General features: G+C 40.6%; 1 pseudogene; it reads right to left on the reverse strand.

Moving 5' to 3' along the window:
• LOC133384108 (fibrocystin-like) overlaps nt 1–16,881 on the reverse strand; it is a 93,190-nt pseudogene that overhangs the window by 63,619 nt on the left and 12,690 nt on the right.

A 16,881-nucleotide genomic window follows, 5' to 3' on the forward strand; every position in this document is an offset into this window, starting at 1 on the left:
AAAGCTTATCTTTGTTTTTATTGCAAAAAGCAGGCCTGGAAGTGCATTCTAAAGATATTAACGGAAGAGGGATTTTTATTTCGAGGAGGGAAAAAAAATAAACAAATTTGATTTATGAACTTCGGAGTATCATGTCTGGAACTATTTTTTTTTTTTTTGGTCTATTTCATTTTGACGAATCTGCTTACTCACGACGCCACTAACTGCTTGAAGCTGGGAACTAAACTTGTTTTGTTTTCCTGAATATATAAGAGATAAGGCAGACTGTATTGATGTCTGTAAGCCTGAAACATTAACCCAATTGTGGCTGAAATAATTTTTTGTTTTTGTGGTTTTAAGAATGACAACCAGGAAAGTGACTGAGATCATGGAAGAAATTATGTTTCAGAAAATAATGAGTGAGATTGAGATAATGAAACAAACCCTGAGACAGGGCAGACAGGAGATGAAAATTGAACTTAGCAAAATGATGCAGGAGTTTAAAAAAATAGGGGATTCTGTGAAAGAGGATTTTGATGGGATTAGAGATGAGAAAAGAAAAATTAAAGGGAAGATACAAGCCATGGAGACTGGAACAAATGAGGAATTGGAAAAAGATCTGGAGTTTACGGATGTTAGAAATAAAGTTTACTGTTTGGAATTCAACGTTGTCTCTGAAGAAACTAATGAAGATATTAGTGATAAAGTTATCAACGTCTTGGATAATTTTCTTGACTGGAATGATGTGATGGAGCTTGACATAGAAAATATCTATGGAATTAATTACAAATATGTGACAATGGAAAAACTCTTAAGAGATGAGCCAGTGCATTTTGTAAAAAAGAAGAGCAGAGAAGTGACTTTACAACAATATTTCAGCAACATATTTAGAATTGATGGCAAGGACATATTTGTGAAGGGGGAAATTCCCATCAGACTCTTGTTATATGACTGTGGCTATGACAGCAAGATCATCATGAGATACTGATAATGGATGAGTGGATACTGAAACCACTGGATTTAACAGGACTATTGAAGATGGAATTAATATTGATAATGGAAGAATGGTTATGGAAATTATTGGACCTAATAGATTCGACGAGATGGATTAATCGATATGTTTATTTGGATTATGGCTATGACAACAAGATTATTATGGGATACTGATAATGGAAGAATGGCTACTGAAATTACTGGATTTAACAGGATTATTGAAGATGGAAGATGGAATTAATATAGATAATGGAGGAATGGCTATTGAAATTAGTGGACCTAACAGATTTGAATAAAGATGGATTAAGCGACATGTTTATTTGGAGAAAAATTGAAAGATATATCTCTCAAGGAATTGAAATCTCTTTTGGACTTTTTGTGGAAAGAATAAAGTAATGTTTATGAGATTTGATGATTAATTAAGATAACTACTGGAGGAAAGTGATTTTGTAATATAATTTTAGAGACAGGATTGTTATATATTATAGACCTATGGTTGATCTGCGACAAATCGGAAGTCAACATTTTATTTTTTTTGTATAATTGTTTTTGTTTTGTGTTGTTTTTTTGTTTTTGAAAATTTGAATAAAAATTAATAAATAAATAAAAAAGAAATAAAATTATGACGCAAAATTTGCAAGTACCCTTCAAAGCAATTTCTGTGAAATGAATCAGCTTGGCTGCTGCCACCTACCAGGATTTTTAGCCAATGAGTAAAGTCAGAACTGTGATCGATAAGTGAGTTATTTGAACACCAGAAAATAGGAATCCCTGGGGTTCTAAAAAGCTGCTGTTTTCCCCTCCCTTTTAGTGCACTTTTCCTACTTCTGTCTTATTTTCTTGAGATTATTTTCCTCAGAGTCCTTTTTTCCTAGGAACCAGGAAGTATCTTTCCTGTAGTGGGTTCGTCTGAGATCAGGTTCTCCCGAGAAGTTGTTTTCTGCAAATAATACTATACAGTAAGTATGGGTGTATGTTAAAAAATCCCCTCTCCCAAGGACAAATGCAAAATGTAAAAAACTTTGCAAAGAGGCATAGGCATGTCTGTTGCTTTGTAGTAGCTTGATGTCCAGGTACACATTAAGAATTCACTGTAACATACAGTAGATTGGTATACATATCTACTTCAGAAGTAAGTCTTTTTGTCTTTAATGGGGCTTATAAGTGGGCAGATAAGTGGGTAGAGGATGGCAGCCTATGCTTTGGTTTAGGATTGGCATTGGGGAAAATAGAGTTCTTGTTCCTATAAATGCTGTATCTCCACAATCAAGACCAGCAGAGAGTTGGAAGGGGTCTCTAAGGCCATTGGGTCCAAACCTCTGCTCAATGCAGGAATCCAAATCAAAGCATTCCCAACAGGTAGCTATCGAGCTACCTCTTGAATGGCTCCAGTGTTGAAGAGCCCTCCACCTCCATAGGTAATTGGTTCCATTGTTGTACCGCTCTAAGAGTCAGGAGGTTTTTCTGATGTTCAGTTGAAATCTGCCTTCCTGTAACTTGAGCCCATTATTCCGCGCCTGCACATGGGTGGCAGATTTTATTTTTATTTATTTATTTGTTTCATTTATAGACCGCCCATAGTGAGTGGCTCTCGATTGAGTGATTAATGCCTCTCTGCGAGAGGTGGTAATCCCTGGCTGCCTGAAAGAGGCAGTAGTGAGACTACTCCTGAAGAGACCCTCCCTGGACCCAGAAAATCTTAATAATGATAGGCCGGTGGTAAATGTTCCATTCCTGGGCAAGGTCCTTGAACGAGTGGTGGCAGGCCTGCACCAGACACTCTTGGATGAGACTGATTATCTGGATCCATTTCAGTCGGGTTTTAGGCCTGGTTTTGCACAGAAACAGCCTTGGGCACCCTGTATGATGACCTCTGCCAGGAAAGAGACAGGAGGAGAGTGACTCTGTTGATTCTCCTTGATCTCTCAGCGGCTTTCGATACCATTGAACATGGTATCCTTTTGGGACGACTTGGGAGGGGCTGCATGACAGTGGTTCTGCTCCTACTTGGCGGGTCAGCTCCAGAAGATGGTGCTTGGGGAACACTGCTCGGCACCCTGGACTCTCCAGTATGGGGTTCCACAGTGGTCAGTTCTGTCCCCCATGCTGTTCAACATCTACATAAAACCGTTGGGTGCGGTCATCTGGAGCTTTGGAGTGTGTTGCCATCAGTATGCTGATGACACACAGCTCTATTTCTCCCTTTCATCTTCATCAGGTGAGGCTGTCAATGTGCTGAACAAGTGTCTGGCTGCAACAATGGACTGGATGAGGGCTAATAAACTGAGGCTCAATCCAGACAAGACTGAGAAGCTGCTAGTGGGTGGTTCCTCTAACTGGATGGTGGATGTTCAACCTGTCCTGGATGGGGTTGCACTCCTCCTGAAGGAGCAGGTTCGTAGCTTGGGGGTTCTCCTAGAACCATCTTTGTCACTTGAGGCTCAGGTAGCCTCGGTGGCACGGAGTGCCTTCTACCAACTTCGGTTAGTGGCCCTATCTGGACAGGGATAACCTGGCTTCAGTTGTCCATGCTCTGGTAATCTCCAAGTTAGATTACTGCAATGCACTCTACATGGGGCTGCCTTTGAAGATGGTTTGGAAACTGCAGCTTGTACAAAATGCAGCAGCCAGATTGGTAACAGGGACCAAACAGTTTGAACATATAAAATCGATTCTGGCCCGCTTGCATTGGCTGCCTGTATGTTTCTGAGCTCGATTCAAAGTGCTGGTTTTAACCTATAAAGCCTTATGTGGCTTGGGACCACAACACCTGATGGTATTGTGTAGGCCTGTTGTACACCGCCCTGAGAGCTTGTCGCTAAAGGGCGGTCTAAAAGTGCAATAAATAATAATAATAATAATAATAATAATGCCTCTCCCACCTGTACACTATGCTCAACATCAAAGGCCCTCCTCCGAGGGTGCATACTCCGAGGGAAGCTGGGAGGCTGGCAACAAGGTAGAGGGCTTTCTCAGTGGTGGCCCCCAAATTATGGAATGATTTCACTGATGAGGTGCGCCTGGTGCAAACAGTGTTATCTTTTTGGTGCCAGGTCAAGTCTTTCCTCTTCTCCCAGGCATTTTAGCATGTGTTTTTAAATTGTTTTTTTTTAAAAGTGTTTTTAAATTTGTATATTTGTATATTTGTTTTTAATGTTTTTAATTGTTGTAAACCGCTCAGAGAGCTTCGGCTATGGGGCGGTATACAAATGTAATAAATAATAAATAATAATAAAATAATAAAGGTGCTTACAGGTTGACCGCTGTATAATCTGCTCCAGAATTTTCCCAGGGATTGATGTCAGGCTGACTGGTCTGTAGTTCTCAGGTTCCTCCTTTTTGTCCTTTTTGAAGATAGGGACAACATTAGCCCTCCTCCAGTCATCCAGCAGTTCACCCATTCTCCACTATTTAGCAAAGATAATAGACAGTAGTTCCAAGAGTTCTGCCTGTTCCTTCAATACTCTAGGATGCAGTTCATCGGGCCCTGGAGATTTGAACTCATTCAAAGTGATTAAATATTCCTTGACCATTTGTCAATCAATCTCAAGCTGCAGTCCTACCCCTTCAACTTCACGTTTCCCATGAGGGTCATAGACCCTTCTTTTGGGAGGAGACTGAGCCAAACTAGTAATTGAGTGACAGGGAATTTTGTAGTTCGTTGGACTGGGGGTCTTTGAGTAAAACGGAAGAACACAGGTTTGCAGCAAAAAGGTAGGCCTTTATTAGATGACAAGCATATGCTTGGTCAGTCTCCCTCCTAGTGAGTGGAGAACTGCCTCATGTCACTGGTTGCCTTGGGTTTTTATACATTTCAGGACAAAGACTTTATCATCTACCAATCAGGAGTTAACAAATCAGTAAGACACAGTTTGACATAGGACTGCAGTATTGCACAAGTATCTGCATAGGTACTTCACATAAAAATACATTTTCAAAGTGAGCTAAGCACTCCAGCTAATGATCTAAGCATTTTAATTACTGCATTTTTTTTTACGTCTTAGAGATACCAAGATGTTCAGCACAGTGTTCTATAGAATCATAGAATCATAGAGTTGGAAGGGGCCTTGTAGGCCATCAAGTCCAACCCCCTGATCACAGCAGGAAATCCACAGCTAGAACATCTCCCGCAGATAGCTGTCCAGCCTCTGCTTGAAGACATCCAGCGAAGGGGATCCCACCACCTCCCTAGGCAGTCGGTTCCATTGCCGAACTGCCCTTACTGCCAAGAAGTTCCTTCTAATGTCCAATCTGAATCTACGCTCCTGCAACTTAAATCCATTAGACCTAGTCCTACCCTCTGGGGCAGCAGAGAACAAATCTGTACCCTCCTCTATGTGACAGCCCTTCAGGTACTTAAAGAGTGCAATCATGTCACCCCTCAGCCTTCTCTTCACCAGACTGAACATGCCAAGTTCCTTCAACCTTTCCTCATAAGACTTGTTCTCCATACCGGCTATCATCCTCATCGCCCTCTTCTGAACCCGCTCTAACTTGTCTCTATCTTTCTTAAAATGAGGCGCCTAGAACTGAACTCAGTATTCCAGATGAGGCCTGACTAATGCAGAATATAGTGGGACTATTACTTCCCTCGACCTGGAAACTATAGCTCTGTTTATGCAGCCCAAAACCGCTGGCACAGAGTTGAAGCTGTGCCAGACATACCAGCACAGAGAAGACGACAGCTCTAAAGAGAAAAGGATTCTGGCTAGCTACTAATTTTTTAAAAATATTATAAACCTTTATAGCTTTATAATGTTTTTGCTTATTGTTTGTATATAAAAAAATCCCCTCCATGAGCACTTCTGCCTTTTTTGTCATGTGATATCATTTTGCCACTCTCATTGAGTAGCTGTACCACCATTTCTTTTTTCTGTCTTCTACAGAGGATATAGCTGACTTCCTATGGTAAGCATGAAGTTGTCTAGGGTGGGGGGAGAAAAGCAACAATGACTGTACTCTCTCTCATTTTGTTTTATGCCATGCCCGATTGGCAGCCATTTTGTGACTGGTGCCCACAGCACTCTCAAAATTTGAAATGTGCTCACTGGTCCAAAAACGTTGGCGACACCTGGCTTAAATACTTGTGATAAAATATGCATTTAAGTACAAGTTTTCCTGCAGATTTGTTTATTTAAAAAATCACAGAATAATGGGGAATGGACTTATGCCTGACATGGACAGGTGCAGCTCTCTCCACCAGCTGAACGTGCTTAACTCCTTCTATATTTCTGCATTGACACCATCTACCTCATCCTTCCTTATATTCCCCCCCCCAATATCCTATTCCACTATATGTGCAGTAAGCAATAAGCTTTTTTAAAAAAAAGCTTTATCTGGAACATCCCAGCTTTCTGAGGAACCTGGCTTCTTCAATTTCCTGTTTTTAGAACAGCCGGCTGCAAGGGATCAATTTGGGGACATTTCTGAGGAATAGCTGTCTACCTCAGTTGGAAGTTTTTCTGATTAGTCAGGCTCCTTGATTTGAAAACATAAGGATTTATAATAAAAAGGACACAGTAAAAACAGAGGGAATGAGAAGAAAACAAACCAATAAAGAATCCATCCTATCATAACATTTGAAGTTCTGGTATTTGCTGGTTTTGGAATTGGTTCAAAATAAATGAAGGAAATGTGTATTTCATTAAAGGCTAATATTTGGAAGACAACAGAGAAAACAATAATGAAATACTTCCATATATAAGTGAACTATGCACAAAATCTTCCTTCTCACCCTTTCCCTTGTCTTCTGCTCCATATCTTCCAAGTTCAGAAGTATGTCTGCAGACCTTCCTCCTCCTTACCCGTGTCCCTCCCACTGTATCAAACCATGCCCACAAGAGGCCCTCTATCTCCCTTGGGACACTTGGATTCTTCACAGGAAAAGGTGTAGCTCCTTCACCTGGGTGAGTGAGTTGCACTCCTTCCAATCTGATAACTGTTAGACCTACTAAATTTCATGACGGAGGGTTTGTGGAAGGAGCTCAATTACCATCCTCTTTCCAAGTTCAGTGCCTTTGCTCCCCAACAACTTTTCCTTCCTGGCAAGCACAGGACAGGAGCATATCTGAAGTATCAGGCCATTTCATTAAATTCAGCAGTAGCCCAGATGATGGAAGGGAGAGTGAGAAGGAATAACGTTTCCACCTTCCTATCCTCCTATCCATTAATAATGCTATTGCTATGGATGGAGCAAGGTGGGAGAGCAAGGCTTGTTTGTATTCATACATCTACCACCACCACCATCACACACAAACAAATCAGCTCTTGGGTTGGGAAGTGATAAAAATGTATTGCTGTGCCTTCACTATTGTCCACAAAGTAGTTAGAGGGATTTCTGCCAGACTAGTTCTCTGCTTTCTGTTTAGTGGTGGTACCAAAGGTCAGAATGGGATGATGGTGTCCAGAATCAAACTTCCCCAGTTTGGAAATCCCAAGCCCGTTACACGGTGAGCTTACAATAGCATCACCCAACCCTTACGTAACTGCTCTTGCAAATCAAAACTTACTAGACAGTTTCAAATCAAATCAAAACTTACTAGGCAGCTGAGACAGAAAGCTTAATTGTGGAGCCCCCGTTAGCCCCATTAATACCTGGAAACAAAGATCCATGAGAGTAGTTCTCATAGATGCTAACTCCTAGCAGCCATGAGGCTCAATGGAAACTATAGTCCCCATGGATCCTTGCACCTGGGTCAGTGTCAGAAATGTGTGTAGCAATATCCCAGATGTAAAGACTTATGGGAACTGGACATCAGACTCCATGGGAATTACTTCCATGCATCCTTGCACCCATGGCACTGTCAAAGCACCAAAGAACTATTTATCAAAATGCTGAAGATATATTAGAGGCCATGCAGCTATCAGGTAAGTGTTGAGGAAACAGAAGAGAGTAACAGGAAAGTTGGGGTGCCTGGTTGTACTCACTGTGAGCTGAAGAGAGCTGAAGTTGGATCCAATTTAACTCAGTTGAGGCAAGCTCATTCAGAAACAAGTCTGGAGGAGCTCACCCATCAATATTACTCTTGGTTTGATACACTGAACATAACAGCATTTGGTGTGACAAAGAGATAGAATTAGCATGTTCTGGTCTGGCCATTATTGGGTGGTATTTAACTAAATAACTGCACAACTGCAAGGATTTCCATTTGTGCAATAGGACATCCCCCTCCCTCTGCACACATCCTGCGCTGTCCCCAAATCTGCTCCACGTGGATTTATAGGGCATGGGGGGGGAAAGGGGGAGAACATCCCACTGCACAAGGAGACATCCTTGCACTTTTGGAACATTCACATTAGTGCTAAGTTGAACACAACCCTTATATTCTAGGTATGTATTTCTGTAGGTGTTGCAGATCAAGTTGCTAAGGGTAAAACTCCTTAACATTTGGTGTGAGAAAAATCTCTGTAGTGTTATACTGGTAGTGTGCTGTACTGGTACATAGTTTCTTCCAGCAAAGAAAACTCTGAAAGACTGGACAGGAGCCAATTATTTCTCTGTTGCCTTTTTAAATAGCTACCTTTATCCTGACAAGAGATTTTATGTCCTTATCAGCCTCATGACTAGGAATGGGGGAGAAATTTGATTCAGTTAGCATTTAAAGGTGAATGTATCTCATTCACACTTTTCAAAACAATATGTGAACCAAAACATGTGTGCATATAAATGCACATATTACTGAAAACAACAAACAAAAATACATTATATTAGGGAAAACTGCTTTCCAAAAATGGGCATGTTGGGCAAAATTGCCACCTGGCTTCCCTTTGGGAGGAAGGACAGGATATAAATTTAACCACCATCACCACAATAAATAATAATTAGAATGCATCTAAAATATGTATAGTAGGGGAAAATTGCATTAAAATGCTGATGAATTTTCATGAGATTTTTTTCAAAAAAATAAACTAATATGGAAATGTAGAGAACTGAACATAAGGATGGAAACAATGAGAAACAGAGCGAAACTAAAATTGACTTTTTCACCTATCCTTACTCATGACAGAGAAATTCAGCAAGTGTACCTTTCCCTGGCAGGAATGCAGTGAAATAAAAAGTTGTGCCTAGTCTTCTGCTTGCTATGCAGCTACTAAAGATATAGAAAAGCAGAAGTCCATGAAAATATAAGAGTTGTGCTGTTGGATGAGACCTAGGCCAAGTGAGTCCAGCATTCTGTTTTCAAACAGTTACTTAGAAATCTCCAAGAAATGTACAAGGAGGACATGAATAGCCACGCCCAATTTGTTCCTAGCATCTGGTAAACACATGATATTGCACATGAACAGGGAGGTTTGATTATGGTATTACGCCTAATAGTCTTATAGCCCTCCTATCCTCCAAGAATTTGTCTAATCCTTTTTTTAACCCTACCAAGCTAGTACCACGTCTGAAAAAATACTTCCTTTTGTCCTCCTCCGTGATGCAGAGTGGTAAGCAGTAACGCAGCCGAAGCTCTGCTCACGGCCGGAGTTCGATTCCAATGGAAGGAGGAAGTCAAATCTCCGGTAAAAGGGGTCGAGGTCCACTCAGCCTTCCATCCATCTGTGGTTGGTAAAATGAGTACCCAGCATATGCTGGGGGGTAAAGAAAGGCCGGGGAAGGAACTGGCAATCCCACCCCATATATACAGTCTGCCTAGTAAATGTCGCAAGACGTCACCCTAAGAGTCAGAAACGACTCGCACTACAAGTGCGGGGACACCTTTACCTTTACCTTTTTGTCTTCCCTGAATTTATTGCCAAGTAGCTTCATTTCCCAATTCCATATTCGCAGATTGTGAAATAAAACACTTTCTTTCTTCTGTAGCACCGTAATTTTATAAATTTCTATCTTGTCACCCTTTGGTTAACTTTTTCTAAACAAACCAAAAAAACCCAGCCTTCTTAGAGTTTCTTACAGGCAGGTAGCGGGGGGGGGATGCAAATGGGGCCTCTGCCCCCCCCAAGCTATGTTTCCTCCCCCTGGATTATTTTGGGAAATTGTGTTCTTTTTAATTTGTGACATGACAGACAATTACAATCGCTGCTTAAAGAACGACAGCTTGTTTTAAAAACAGGAGTAGTTTGATAGGACCCTCTGAAAAATTCAGTGAATAAGGCAGGGCAAGTGAAAAACAAAAGCCTCATCTGGAAGAGACCCCAAAAGTCTGCTCACTCAAAACTTTCCCTGACTGAGGGTGGATTTGTCATGATCACAATCACCCTATAATAACTTAAGGGATCCCGAAAAGGAAAACAACAGCCTGTATTATAGTAACATGACCTTTGAAGAGTTAAATATTAGAATTTTGTATTATGGGTTAGACTCCACCCCCTAGACTTTCCTTTGCTCTGCTTTTCATTTTCATTTCCAGTTGTACTGTCTAGTCAGCCAGCAATAAAGAAGCAGGTTTGTTTGCCTGCAGTAAGACTTCGTTTATTCTGCGTTATTATAATGAGTAGCGCAGAATTGGGTGCTTATTGCTAAACGGTGAAATAAAGAGATAACGTAAAGTGATCTGAAAAAAATACCTACCCTTTACTCTTTTAAAGCACTAACTATACTCACAATCATAGCGGCTACTTTTTTTGAGTACTTGATGACAAAGGATGAAAACAGCCCTAGAGGAATAGAAATATTACTGCGTACACTGCAGTTAGCTAGCTGGCTGGTTGGACACCAAAGATGTAACTCAGGCCAAATTTCTGAATTTCCCAATAGGTGCACCTCAGCATGAGACCTTTTCAGGTTTTCTGCACAGGAAAACAAACTCAGCAACCAATTTCTTGGGGAAAACCAATTGCCTTCCACAATTAGTTTCCAATTCCTTAGTTTGTCCTTCATATAGCCGCCAGTTAAAATGTTTTCCCTTGATTGTCCAACAGGAAGGAAAATCTAAAGGTCAGTAACAAGTCTAGAAGGACAGACTCTCAAGGAGGAGTTAACAAGAACACCTGTAGTGTTTATTTTCTCGGTGCCCTTCCCTAAAGTTGTAATACGGACAAGTTTGTTTTTCAGGTGGAATCTAAAACTGAGATCCCTAAAGTAGCATCAAAGCCAAACTCAGAATCTAACTGTCCTTATCAAAGCAGTTCAGTTCATGAAGAATGAGAACACAGGGACAGGCCACAAGTGAAACAGAATTGGAACTATAGGCAAACTCAAGCTTTTGAGTCTGGTATTCATGGGGGGATATTTTTTTTTAAAAGGTGAGACATTTCAACAGATTAAACTTACAGTCATGTAAGTTAACACACCCTCTGGATAGAGGAGTGAGGGGGGAGGTCATTGCCTTTCCCTTCCCCTGGCCTGGCCTTCACATACTCTCCACCAGTTGGGAGTATTGGCTGGCATTATGCACCTCTGTTCCTCAATGCTCCACCTAGAAATGTGGCTGCTCCACCTATCAAGGAAGGCTGGATACAGGGCTTGTTTCTTAGTCGGGAAGATTTCCCAGCAACTTCATTCGTTTTAGCTTCCTGTATTGTCCTTCTTTAGATGCACTAACAAGGACTACTGATTAATATAATTACATTTTAGCTACTTCCCTAATAATTCTTGAAATGCATTTGGCATTTCTGTGGATACAGCACACAGAGCTGACATTTCAGTGAACTTTCTACTATGACCGCAAGAACTTTTTTTTAGGTTCTCACAGTCAATTTAAAAGAGTGTGTGCATGTGTGATATAGATACAAATGGATAGGATTTTTTTTTGTCCCAAATGTGTGCATCACTTTGTACTTGCATTCAGGCTCAACAATGGCCTTTATATGTTCTCAGATTTCTTATCAATGTCTTGTTGGCACTTTGTTATGGCAGTGAAAAATGAAAACCTTCATCTTGTTCTAACACATCATTTTCATCAAGGATTTAAATACTGGACATATGGAACCACATGGAAAATGACTTCCTGGCTAGGTATGGGGCTACATTCTGGGAATGGGCTTCAAAACAGAGCATGAGGCATTTATCTTCAGACAGCAGCCAAATACAGACTTTACTCAATTAACAAAACAACAGCAAGAAGACTGCACACTTCCGGTGATGTTGACATTAAAGTAATCATGAAACTACTGTACAAAAAGTGAATTATTATTAAATATATAAAATGTAATTTTCGGGTCTAAGCAATCGTATCATTGCTTCATGGACCAGCTAAGAAAAAGTAATACCCTTGACAGTAATCTGATCATTGACAGTCCTTTCCCAGGCTTCAAACATATACTTGCTTACTGCTGAGCTTACATGCATTTTAATTACTAAGAAACTCACCGTCTACATGTAACAGCCTGCAGGCAGTTCCAAGTTCTTTGTACCTTTGATGAACTCATTTCTGTTATTAAAGAGATTTGGGTCATGATTTTTGCTGACATTTTTTTCTATGCAGTGTTTCTCTAAAATCTCACCAATAAAACCGATTTCCTTTTCTTTATCCTTGCACTCTAGTTTCTAGCCTCCAGCTCAGTGTGGTCAGTAGTGACTAGCTGAGAGAGAAAATAAAACCCAAATCACAAGCTGTTGATTTCATTCTGAGTATATTATTTAAGGATTAAATTGATATCTATCTTTGGATTTCTTTTGGCAACACCTGTATAACAGCAACAAAAGTTTAACTGACTTTACTCAATGTGTTGATTGGCAGCCAAATTCCCATAAATGAGAATTTCACATCACTATATCCCAAGAACATAGGGAGTACATGTGATGCCATAGCACAAGAGGAATGACCAACAATCTCTGTAAGCTCAGCCATGTTCACATGAAGGAACATCCCAACATCACATCTTCAAAGAAGATCCCACAGGACTGTGCTTGTGGCCAGGGACAGTGTCACCGTTCTTCCATTTTAGGTACCACTTCATGCATAGAGAACATTTTATCTTCCAGGCAGTGCAGTTGGATAAAGAAAGAGTTGTGTGGAGCTGAAGGAGCAAGGAGTAAGAGGAAACAATAAGAGTGCACACCACACAAATAGCTTTGGAGAGGGAATTCTAAAACTGGGGTGCCATTAACAAAGAAGGCATTTGATCTCCAGTCACTACTCAGGTAGAGACTACCAGAGAAGGCCTTTTTTCTTCACCTTCAAACTACGGCCAAACGACATTGTATTTGCTGTAATATTTATTACATTTACAGTCTACCTTTCTTCCACCATCATGGAACTTAAGGCAATGACTGACCAAACACAAATGTGTGGGACATACTTCTGCAGTGTCCAAGATTCCTGTTACAGCTTCCTGTGTCACTCTTGGGAAAGGTGACTATGGAACATGGACCATTGCATTCTTAAACATAAATTACCAATCATATGGGATGAGTGAAAAGCCAGTTCAGTATCACTGTGTAAGGTCATGGGTCACGTAATATCTCTCTCTCTCCCTTCTTACGCAAATACATTACTCAGAGTGGTTTACAACTTTTTTAAAAAAAACACAATTTCTTAAAAGAATAACTAATAAATGAAAGAAAGGGTCAGTCAATAAAACCAGATTAACTATGTAAAATCACTATCTGCATCACATGTCAAAAGCCTGGCAAAAGACTACAATGAAGGGAGCCAACTTCACTCTTTCATAATCTCGGTGTGGCCACTGAGAAGGCTCTCTCTCTCTCTAGTCCCAACCAACAGGGTTTCTGTGATTGGCGGGACACAAAGAGCATTTCTTTCTGATCCTACAGAGTGAGCTGCCTAATGCGGGAGGAGACAGTCCCTACGAATCCTGGACCTAAGCCAGGATTTAGGGTAGCCTTTCTCAACCTTTGCGTCCCCAGATCTTGCTGGACAACAATTCCCATCATTCCTGACCATTGGCCATTGGGAAAGGCTGATTTAGGGCTTTAAAGGTAATCGCCAGCACTTTGAATTGGCAACCACTGGAGTAGCTGCAGGACAGATGTAACATGACACCACATGTGGTTGCCCACAAACATCCTTGCAGCTCCATTCTAAACCAGCTGAAGTCTCTGAAGATGCTTTAAAGACAGACCCATGAAGAGTACACTGCAACAATCCAGCCTGGATATAACTAAGATATGTAGCCAGGTCTGACTTCCTCAGGAATGAGTATAGCTGGCACATCTGTCTAAGCAGGATAAAGGTACTCCTGGCCACAGCTGCCACCTAGTCATCCAGGTGCGAAGCCAAGTCCAGGAGCATATAATTATCATTGACATTAACATCATCATCTTCACCACTGTTGCATCGTCATAATCTTACTAATGATTGCTTTCTAATATATGTGTGGCTGTTCATAAAAGATGTGCTGTAGTGTGTAGCAAAGTTTGACTGGTTCAAGTGAGTTAAAACTGCAATGAGCTCACATCTGTGTTAATATGGATTATTTAAATTTATATTATATACATGTCATTTTTCCTAGAGTAAACATGACAGTTTTAGAGGAACAGAGGCTACAGGAAAAGAAAAGAAAAGAAAGGGCTCTCATGATAAAGGGAAAAACCAAGATCTCTGTGCTTGCGTTTGCCTCTCTTTCATACGGAATTAATGGTGGTTTAATGGGGTATGAAAGAATGTTTTACTGGAAACAATGAGGAACAATTGTCTAGCTCACGTTTCATTTCACAGGTCATTATTGCATTAAGAAGTAAATCGACCAAGTCCGGTAAATAACAGTCTGTGTATTGCTGAAAGCTTCGAACCAAACAATCTTAGCACTCTTCAACTAATATCTCTGCCATTTTTAACCCTTGCAGAGATCTGCTGCAGGCTAAACAATTACTGTCTTCACCCACCCCTGGCAGGTAAGCATTATTCATTACCCTTCTCATCCCCCTTCACCAGCAAACCCCACAAGGCTAAGGGTTTTGCATTGTTGTTTTGTTTATTAGTCAACCTAGCCAACTGTGTGTCTGGTGGCCTTGAAAAACAACACACATTTTAGTGAGTGCTTCGGGCATCTTTAAACAGGCTGCTTCCTCTGCAAAATTAATTGTTGCAAAACACAGCACTTATGTGTAAAGCACTGCACACTAACACACAGCAGTTTGCTTGGGTTGTAGATATGCCTGAGAAATTTAGGGAAACACAATTATTCTTCAAGCCTGCACATAAGCCACATCAGCAAGGACACAGGACCCCTCTTCAGTGCATGAGTGTAATGCCTATTAACCCTTCAAAAGACCCAAGCTTTAGCTTGCTTGTTTTTCAACTGAGAATAATATAGCACAGCTTTCCTGTGGTCTGTCTTTCTATTTATATAAAAAAATGTGTTTTTGCAAGATATTCCCTTGGCAACAGTTTTGAAAGTGTTCACCAAATGCGATAGTGCCTGCTCTTTAGGTCACCACCAATCCCATTTTTACAGTTTACAAACTGGACTGTGCATTGCAGATACACCCCTGTAATTTCAGTGTGGCTTAAAGCAGAGGACTAAATATTAGATGTTGTTTCTGCAGAACCTTATACCCACATTCCAAGCTGATTGCCAGGAATCATTTCTGTCACATCCAGTCTCTTGTCCTTCACACACACTTTTCGAGACCTGGCTACTCCATAGTATAAGAAAATCAGCAGGCTTAGAAGAAGGCTTGGAATTAGCCACTCCTATGGTTGCTTGTAACAATTCAAAAAGTCCCTTCAAGTGACCAGTGATGTTTCCCCCGTCTATTAGGTTAGGGTTCTGTGTCTCTTGATCCCTTTAAACATAAAATGATCTGCCACTGTCACCTAGTTTGGACCTTTGTCTGGAAAAGAGAGTGCCACACTCAGTCTCTACACTTCATGGATTGTGAATTATTTTGAGATAACACAGTACACGGCAGCAAACCTAGGCTTGTCACCAAGGGAACACTCAATTGGAAGCCAATATTAATCTCACCTCCTTGGCTAGGATAACTGTATGATATGTGTGTTTCCAAACATGAATTTGATACAACTGCATTTTATTGTTAGAGGCGAACAGTGAAAAGGCTCCAAGATAGGGAATTGGCAGCCATTTTCATGTCCATGCAGCTGTGATCCCTGAGATGGCTGTCAGCTCCCTGCATGTATATCAGTTCACAATAGCCTCTTCTCTCTTCAGCTGTGTGCTTGTGTTCCCAATTGCATACAGGAATCTGATACTGAAAATTGGCCCTAACCTTTTATAATTACTGCTATAATATTAGGGGATATAAGTGCAATGAGGGTGGAATCTTTCCCCTCTGAAGCAAGATTTCCCCTCCCTCCTCCATAATGTTTTTACAGTTCTCAAGCTACCATTGCTGGATCAAAGTTAGGACCAAGGAAAAGGGAAGAAATCCCATAGCTCTATGTGGGCATAAAAAACAGTTCAGAAGAGGAAATTCACTTTTAAATGCCATAATTTCCTATTCTCTGATTCTCATTGCACTGAACAATTATCTATATTATGGATAAAATGGATAATAAAATTAATACTCCATATTTGAGCTGGATACATTACAATAACCAGAAGCAAAAAATCTGAACTGCCTGATAGGGGAAATATTAGGGCCAAAGCAGCTAATTTGCATTCAACACTGAGCCTTCAAGGATCAACGTTTTTGGCCTCACCATAAGTTAAAAGATCAAGGAAACAGACACTTTGGAACAGCTACCGAGGGCTTATAAAGGTCCTCTGCATGTGGTATAGGTCATTCAATTTGGGGAGTTGTGATTGGTGTCAATGACTCAGATTCAAAAAACATTTTAAAAGGCAGTTGAAAATAATTAGACAATATATAAAAAAAGTTTCAGTGAACATTTACAGGTCAGTTTAGAAGTCTTGTGAAGGGGAGCACACAAACCCAACCTTGTTTTTTAAACCTTACTCCAATAATAGTAACAGATTCAGTTCCACATCTTAGTGTGGCACAGATGGTGGTTTCCTGACATTTGTATATCAGACGATCTTTAAAGGTGTACTGCCTTTCAGACTATCTTCAAAAGTGCCACAAATCTAGAAGCTTTA

This window comes from Rhineura floridana, chromosome 4, assembly GCF_030035675.1.
Source record: "Rhineura floridana isolate rRhiFlo1 chromosome 4, rRhiFlo1.hap2, whole genome shotgun sequence".
Lineage (NCBI taxonomy): Eukaryota > Metazoa > Chordata > Lepidosauria > Squamata > Rhineuridae > Rhineura > Rhineura floridana.